The sequence below is a fragment of the Vollenhovia emeryi genome, unplaced genomic scaffold (assembly GCF_000949405.1).
Source record: "Vollenhovia emeryi isolate VEMERY1.0 unplaced genomic scaffold, V.emery_V1.0 DF939131.1, whole genome shotgun sequence".
NCBI lineage: Eukaryota > Metazoa > Arthropoda > Insecta > Hymenoptera > Formicidae > Vollenhovia > Vollenhovia emeryi.
This window is the reverse complement of record NW_011967235.1, coordinates 77151-84874: the sequence shown is the minus strand read 5'-3', so window position 1 is coordinate 84874 and position 7724 is coordinate 77151. Positions and strand designations below refer to the sequence as shown.

General features: G+C 32.2%; 1 protein-coding gene across 4 annotated transcripts in view; it reads left to right on the top strand.

Moving 5' to 3' along the window:
- Window positions 1-1291: 1291 nt before the first annotated feature.
- Window positions 1292-7724, top strand: part of LOC105568096 (acyl-CoA Delta(11) desaturase-like) — a 19502-nt gene continuing 13069 nt past the window's right edge. For 2 of the 4 annotated variants that reach the window (XR_001009415.1, XM_012023487.1), the window contains exon 1: window positions 5102-6084. The gene's annotated coding sequence lies outside the window, so the exon portion shown is untranslated. Of the gene's footprint in view, window positions 1357-5101; window positions 6085-7724 lie in introns of those variants that run through there. The other 2 variants (XM_012023489.1, XM_012023488.1) reach the window with 2 other exon arrangements.

Genomic DNA, 7724 nt, shown 5'->3' with positions numbered 1-7724 from the left:
GCTATGCACACATCTCGCCACGCGCTCGAATTGGGCGGTAGGCCGGCCTAAGACAACGATTTTTAATAATTAATTACTTGTTAACTATTACGAAAATTGCAAAATGGTACAGGACTTTTCCGTTCATCTCGAATCGTTCTACCTTCTCAAAAATTTTGTCGGATATGGAAAGACTCACCCTGTATAGTAAGGAACACGTCTTCTCTCAAGACAAACTCGGAGACAAATCGTATAATCAACTTCAGCCCACGGCTGGCGCGCATTCACCCGGTGGCGAATCGCATGCGCATTTGGACGGTTCAGAGACCAGACAACATTATGATGTCTTTCATGAGAGTTTAAACTGATATCATGTAGCATGATATCATAAAGATAACATTTTTAAGAAATGTCTCAAATGCGATATCTCAAAGAGCTCTCGTAGTAGATGCCTCTAGTAAATGATGATTATCAGATACCATTTTGACATAATTTCCAAGATATCTAAATGTTTTCTTGAAAAAGTTCTCTTAAAGTTTTCATTCTGACAAGCATGTTGTCTGGGTTATAACAATTTAAGATGGCGGTATTGTGCATACACTAGAAATCACTGATGTCTTCCCATATGAATTTAGGCACAGGTAGAACACATACATACATTCTCCATGTATGCAAATGCAAAATGTATAAATGTGTCGATATGTATGTACGCAAATTCACGTGGGAAGGCATCAATTTGATTACTATTGTACGTTCGAGTCAGATAACTAAAAGGAGAGGGAACTGCGGGTAATTTTTATTACTTTGCATTTGCATTCGCGGTTATTCCACGCGTGGCAGCACCGACTGGAGAAGTCGCCGTTGCATTTCTTGCTTTGAGGTATTTTTAATTCGCAAATACGTCAGTACTGCTATCTATGAAGTCAACTACATAGTTTCTGTGGCAGCAATACTATATAAATATATAAAAATTCGTTGTTATCAAGATTAAGATTAAATATACACATTATGGTTCTTTAACTAGTGTGGTTGACAAATTAGCTTAGAATCAAATTTGGATGTCAATTATAATTGAAACAAAAAAGCGGTTGGTTCGCGATTGCGTGGCATCTTGCAAACTTAAGTAAATCTTCATTCGGATCCGAATTATAGAATTTGAAGATAATTTCGACTACTTTTATCTAGATTGAGATGAAAAATTCCTAATGAATTCTCTTGAGTTTTCGTAAGACTGATGTAAAGCTCTACGATTGCTGTATTCTTTTTCCCTGTTATCGCTTATCGACTGAGAGAATTGCGAGTATTCCCCTTCGCCGTTGACCGCAGGCATGGCAGTAGTGGCGCTACGGATCAATCGGACCAGCCGGGACCATCCGGGTACGGTACCGTCTTTACTGTTTTCCGCCTGTTATTTACCGCGAACGGAGAACTTTGATTCCCTGGCGCGATCAGCTGCGCGCACGCACTCACTCTCCTCGCGAGTCGTAGATCGCCACGATAAGAGAATCGCGAGCGCGGTGAATTACAATCGGGGAGAGAACGAGTGCACCCCCGGGGGTTGGGGTGATGGTGGTGGTGGTGCTGCTGATGCACCGCGCAACCCTTACCCGAGGCAAAGTGTGTAGCGATCGTTTGCCGTCGGCTACCGCCGCACTGCTGCAGTTTTGTCATCGGAAGGGGTTTTCCGTCATCGTCGGCTTTCCTTTTTATCTTCTCGCTTTAATCGCCACCTGCGATTCTTAATTTCATTGTATAATTACGGCACTCGAGCCAGCGGCTCTCGATTCGACTCGCACGATCGCGTTTGATCACAATGACAACTTCTTGCTTGACACGTATTTTATTCGCGTGATATTTTTATCGTGGAATTCAGCTAATTATATATAACTACGGCATATTGTAATTGGTTTGTTCAACTTACGTTATGCAATGTTAAACATTTACCTTCTAATATCACTCTGCATATAGGCTGTAATTTATGATAGCGCGAATTAACTTTGGCAAACGAGATGGTATTAAGTAATATGTCGTATATATAGGTTTCCATTTCAATATAATTTGAATAACATAATGCAATAATTAATTCGTGTAACTTGGAAAATTCTAGGATTTAAGATTCCAAGAATTTCAGACTTTGACAATACAATTAGCCTGTTGGAATCGTGTCAACTAATTTTTTTTCTTTGAAAAACATTACGAGAATTCCAATGCACAGTTATCTGTGTGTGACTTCGAAGTGTTTGGAATTACTCATGGAATTCTCATTATGTACTCGTCAAGAATGTATTGTGCTGCGACTACCTTTAAATAGTGCCGCGCGTCCATCTCAAAGAATTGAATAACGGATCAACGAACGAAACGAGTAAATAAGTCTCCTTACAATAGAGGACGTATATGAATTGTATTTTCGAAAGTAGGATACCTTTTCTTTCGCGCCTCGTTAGGTTATTATCATTAATTGCTGTAATAAACGAATAGAAACCATTTGCTTTAATAACTACTTCAAGCCACTGACAGTTTTTGCTTAAAAATGGCACTTGACTACCAAAGAAAATCTTTATTAACTGATTTCGTTTCAGTTCAATGCCTCCTGTTTTTTTCTATGCCACGTCGTTACTTTGACCCGCACTTCTTAAATACATTTATCTTATACTCCTAAAGATATTCTTGCTTCTTGGTGAGATTCAAAAGAAATGTTTAATACATTTTATTTGATACAATGTAATTATATGATAGTTGTCTTTTCAAGTTTCTCTTAAATAGGCACAAAGAGACAGAAGGAATTTGTAATTAAAATTAGTATCACATTTTCTGCCGTTGAAACGTCAAAATCTTTTACGCGTATGATTGCCATAAATCATACGAGTATGAATATGGATAATATTCTTATTATACCCATTGCTCGCTCGTGAAATACTGTTTACGTGTTTAATTTGGTAAATGTCTCTCGCTACATACCATACCTTGTTATGTTGAATTCTTTGAAAGATTATTTATAATACTTGAAAAAAATCCACGTACCCGGATAAATAATAAATAGGTTTACGTATGTACTATAGCACCTACATTTTCATGGTTAAAAAGAATTTTTTAATACAAATCGTACATATTCAATTTAAATTATACATGTAAAAGAATATGCACATACGACTCATGTTTTATCTTATTTTTTACCACGGTTTTTTCTCGCTTTTACGTTTCTGCGATTGTATGATTTTAAAAACACAAGTAATGCTCCGTGAAGTAGTAGACCATACAATCCCTAAGTACTTATTGAAATCGTGGAACGTAAGCTAAAGGAAACCTACTCATCCTTACCTTAAATTTATTCTGACGTCATACATCTTTTTACAAATCATTTTGCATTTGTAGAAAAGAATAGTAATTTGTTGACATATCCCATGATAATTAATACTGTGAATTAAAACGAGTTTCTAAGTTAAAACGAGCTCAATCTAATTAACTTTTGTTATTGCGCTGATAGTTTGAAGCCGAGCCGAAACGTATGTATAATATTACTGTTTGTCAAGGTATTATTTTTAACATTTTATTACTGTAAAATAAAGATATTGCACTAGCTTTACACACTAACTGTTCGACTCTCAAGACCATTTATAATTACTTATTTTTCATATTTTAGATGCTATATTTTAATAGCTAAACTATAAGAATTAAACCTAGTTAAAAAGTTAGATTACGCATAATAATCTAGTTTCTATGCGCATTTATTCACTAACATGTTTTGGTGTTGTAGAATTTTTAATTAATCCATAAACTAGAAAATAAAAATATGTTTTGCTGCAAATCTCCTTACTATTAGATTAACTGGTTTTTTTTATTGCATCTGTTATTATTGTTATAATCCCTTATTATATAAGTATTTTTTATACTTAAATTGGTTTAGTTAAAACATTAGAATCATTTTTTCAATTGTAATTAGGTTTTGTGTGATGTAATATTACACTATTTTTCTCATTGCAATCTCAACCGGAAAGGACAGCCTTGACAAAGTTCTGCACCTATCTCCGTCATTCCCAGATCAATATTGCGCAATGCTATTGCACTGCCAATTTATGCACAACAAATGTTTGGTGAAGGGACGTAAAACTTCGTTCTTACTTGGTTTTAACATCTCGCATGCTTTATTGAGCGACGACTCTCTTTCGATATAAGCGAGCATAACTGAAAAACCTAATAAAAGTACACTTATTTGTGTAAAATCTTCCAACATTCATGCTTCGTTAAATTTGCCAAAACAGATTAATTGATATAATATTTTTGTATACAAAGAAGGAGAGAACTTTTCAATCTCTGAACAGTTTTCACTCTTGACCGCATTGAATATCTCGCGTACTGAATTAAATACTCAAACGTCGCAAACTTACTTGTTATTTTAATTTAATTAATTATTTATTTGTAAATTTTTATTTATTTTATTTGAAATTGATTAACGTATTTAATAGCTTTTTTATACAATCGCGTATTTACGTACATATACATACATATTTTGCAGAAAAGTTATTAAACACGAATGCTTTTTTTCGGTACATTGCATTGCGTTAAGCAAAAAAGTTTCACACTATAAATATGGAATTGTATGCGCTAAAAGCATTTCACATTTATTCATAGCTTAGCAACACCGATTTAAAATATCAAACAGATTTATGTGACTTCAAACTTTTTAACTTGCTGCATTAATTGTGCGTGTGCACGCGCGCGTTTGTGTGTGTGTGTGTGTTCCAGAACTTAGTTTAAAATAGAAAAACATGTTTTTATTATCAATTTTGTTTCTCTTATAAAACATATACGTTGATATAACACAAAAGAGAAAAGAGATCTTAATTTTAATAATGAAGAAAGACCGTGCTCATTAAAAATTTTATTTGTTTTCATCTTATTTAGTTAGTTTTACATACATAATATTTGTGCACAAAAATTAGTGTTAAATTATAAACATATAGGGATATATTGATCAAATAAATTATTTTCGCACACGAACTACATGCTTTTTGATACTTGTTGTAAAACAAGCTGCTTATATTATAAAGTATATGTTCAATGTATTCATATATGTATTCATATAATAATATTCATATAATGTATTAATACAATAAAAACTCGTCGGTGGCTAAGTCTTTTTATTAATATGGATAAAGTAAGAATCAAATACGCTTTTCACTTTTCGTGTTGAAGTAACGATAAATGTTGAAGGTCAATGCAACGTAAAATTGTGGAAAATGTTTAAAAAAAGTTTTAATTTGCAAAATTTTTTGTAATCTTATATATTGTTCTGCAGTACAACGTGTGCCATATGTAAAAAACTGGAAGAGAGAAGGTGATTACAAATCTCGAGACGATCTTATTAATAAAATATATTCGTATTTGCAGATTCACATAGAAAATAAGTAGGTAGAATTGTTATCACATCAATGTTCATATCAACAATATACTGTACAGTGTCCGAAAGATGTCTGCTAAATAAATAAGACCAGAGAGCCAAAGCAGACTGTGCGTGCTAAATTATGTATACTTTTTCTATTCATTACAATAAGAAGTTCGTCTTATTGTAATTGGAGAAAAACAATACATAATTCAGCACTCACGTTCTGTTTTGAATCTCTTGCCTTATTTATTTATTATTGATTTTTACCTTAGTAGCCTTGTTTTATTAAGCTTTTAATTAACTTTACTTATGAAAGTCTTCAGGTATGGCATTAATTAAGGCAATCTAGATAATTATTTATTGCATTCACTAAAATCCTTCGTAAATTAGGTTAAAGTGTAACATTTCTTATTCGGTATTTAGATTCTATATTTTTTTAAATCGACTACTTTCTTAGATCTCTCTTAGGAATTTCTAGCACTTTCGTAAAAAATTAGTTCTGTACTTAAGTCGAGATAGCATGCGAAGTTGACAGAAAGGCGAAGAAAATTTCGCGTGCAAAATATTGAAACATGTTCGACAAAAAATTTATGTTTCAGTCCTCAATATTTCTCCACTAAAGTTTCTTCGCTGCTTTCGACGAAGAAGATCGCAAAATGTAGCTCTCATTGTTCTCGATTTGAAGCATAATACTAGAACCGTCTTCATTATATTATGGCACGGTAATTATGGATTCTCGAAACAACAATGACTTTGTTAGTAAATTCACAGAAAAGTAATAGGATTCAAACACAAAAATTAATTCTTTGCAAAAAATAAGTCTTACAAATTTATTTCTGTGTCCAATCAAGTTAGTTTAATAATATCAATATTTTGTACATATAATTATTTTATGAATGTGTATCATATTTCTAGAGAAGTTACAGAATATAGATATAAAAAAAAGAGAAAACATAAAAATATCTCTGTCATAAAAGTGTTCTGAATATGAAACTTATTTAATGTTTCTTTTTTAACTTAATTAACCAAAGAATTCAAGTCATTGCTTAATCGCATTTTACTTTCGTGTTAGGCATTATTCAAATGTATTAGTAACTCACTTTAACCACTTAACCGTTTGACTGCAGATGTCGTTTGATTGAGCAATGCCAAACTTACGATAAATTGCCGTGGCGTCGAATCAACGCAATGAATATACCATAAGTAGCGTCCAAATGCAACTTCGTTTCAATAAGCGTACTTTTCATTTCTTGGCATACGTATTTTGCGAACTGCCAAACAGAAATTTCTACTTTCTAAATTATGTAGACAAACAACAATTTTCAAATAATTTGTCGCGGTCTATATTTCCTGTGAACGGAGGCGTTTCGAGATTAGATGTTCAGAAGATCATTGATAATTGACAAAAGTAATAACATATATGTATTCTTAGAAAATGTTGTAATGTTTTGTCTTCTAAAATTTTATACTTCAAAAATTTTTATTTGGTAATTGTTTGGTAAATGCATAAAAGGGACCTTTTCTCCGATTTCATTTATTTTTTAGTATGTTATTGGGGGGGGGGGGCGGAACTTCCCGAGTAATTTTATATACAGGGTGTACCGCAATTCGTGACCGAAATTTTAATAACGTATTTCTGAGCAAAAAGTAAGACGAAAATCCTAATACGAAAATGTGGAGGCTATAATACTTTTCAAATGGGAAGCATTTGTAATAGACAAATCAGGTAGTCTAAAGTTCGCGCGTTCAGAGACGGTACATTGCACAGTGATAAAGGTACTCTTGCATCTTTACCGATATACCTAAAACAATTTAAGTAATTATATGTACAATGATGCTGATGTTATTGATTGAGTCATATTTAAACATGAAAAAATAAAAAAATTAAAAATTAAAAATAATAAATATGAGAAGTTGTCCACATGAGAAGTTGTCAACTTATGAAATGTCACAGACAATTTATATGGCAAAAATATTTTCTTCAATATTGATTTATATTGAGGTTATTTTTTTAATATGTAGATAAGATAGATTTCATATTTTATTCAATTTGGCAATGCCTAATGGAAACTATAATGTTGATACAAACGCGAAATTTATTAGGAAATCTAGTAACAGTTTTTTTTCTATTGAATATTATAGTTCTGTTGTGCTACTATTAATACTATGAGATATTGTATTTGTATAATAACGTTTATTTAAAATTTGTTACAACATATGTTCAATATATGTATATATGTATATATATATCAATATATGTATATATGTCAAGGTCGAACTCATAAATAATTTCGGAGATAAAGTTAAAAAGGATAAAAATCATAAATACAAAAATAAGCATTGGATAAGTTTTAAACAGAAA